Genomic DNA, 1,076 nt, shown 5'->3' with positions numbered 1-1,076 from the left:
TGGTGGAATAGTTGTATTGTTGGGTTAGTATCAGAGCTACAACAATGTGTGCTGATTGAACCAAACTAAATAGTTGGAGGATGCAGGCATCGATTCTGCTACCTCTATCATGCTAAGCGAGCGCTCTACCATTTGAGCTAATCCCCTGTGCCTCCAACAAGAAGTATGAAATCTCAATGACCGCACTGCCAAATCCCTCGTCCATAAGAAAGGATACTTTTTTAAAAGTATGCTTGCTTCAGCTGTCTAAAAGTATTTTTTATGGTACTTCAGTAAAGGTTGAAGTAGTGACTGCAGTAAGCCCAGTGGTGGGAATAGTTGTATTGTTGAGTTAGTATCCAGAGCTACAACAACAATGTGTGCTGATTGAACCAAACTAAATAGTTGGAGGATGCGGGCATCGATCCCGCTACCTCTCGCATGCGAAGCAAGCGCTCTACCATTTGAGCTAATCCCCCTGCACCTCCAACAAGAAGTATGAAATCTCAATGACCGCACTGCCAAATCCCTCGTCCATAAGAAAGGATACTTTTTAAAAAGTATGCTTGCTTCAGCTGTCTAAAAGTATTTTTCATGGTAGTTCAGTAAAGGTTGAAGTAGTGACTGCAGTAAGCCCAGTGGTGGAAATAGTTGTATTGTTGGGTTAGTATCCAGAGCTACAACAACAATGTGTGCTGATTGAACCAAACTAAATAGTTGGAGGATGCAGGCATCAATCCCGCTCCCTCTCACATGCTAAGCGAGCGCTCTACCATTTGAGCTAATCCCCTGTTCCTTCAACAAGAAGTATGAAATCTCAATGACCGCACTGCCAAATCCCTCGTCCATTAGAAAGGATACTTTTTAAAAGTATGATGGCTTCAGCTGTCTAAAAGTTTTTTCATGGTAGTTCAGTAAAGGTTGAAGTAGTGACTGCAGTAAGCCCAGTGGTGGAAATAGTTGTATTGTTGGGTTAGTATCCAGAGCTACAACAACAATGTCTGCTGATTGAACCAAACTAAATAGTTGGAGGATGCAGGCATCAATCCCACTACCTCTCACATGCTAAGCGAGCGCTCTACCATTTGAGCTAATCC

The 1,076-nt window shown here is 42.7% G+C and overlaps 1 non-coding gene across 1 annotated transcript; it reads right to left on the bottom strand.

Annotated features, from left to right (window-relative positions):
• Nucleotides 1–385: 385 nt before the first annotated feature.
• On the bottom strand, nt 386–458 carry trnaa-cgc. Its single transcript has one exon. It is a non-coding gene; the product is annotated as a tRNA-Ala (tRNA).
• Between the last annotated feature and the right edge of the window lie 618 nt (nt 459–1,076).

The sequence above is a fragment of the Oncorhynchus gorbuscha genome, unplaced genomic scaffold, assembly GCF_021184085.1.
Source record: "Oncorhynchus gorbuscha isolate QuinsamMale2020 ecotype Even-year unplaced genomic scaffold, OgorEven_v1.0 Un_scaffold_21760, whole genome shotgun sequence".
Classification (NCBI taxonomy): domain Eukaryota; kingdom Metazoa; phylum Chordata; class Actinopteri; order Salmoniformes; family Salmonidae; genus Oncorhynchus; species Oncorhynchus gorbuscha.
Note: the sequence above shows the minus strand (reverse complement) of the source record. Positions and strands in the feature narration are given on the sequence as shown.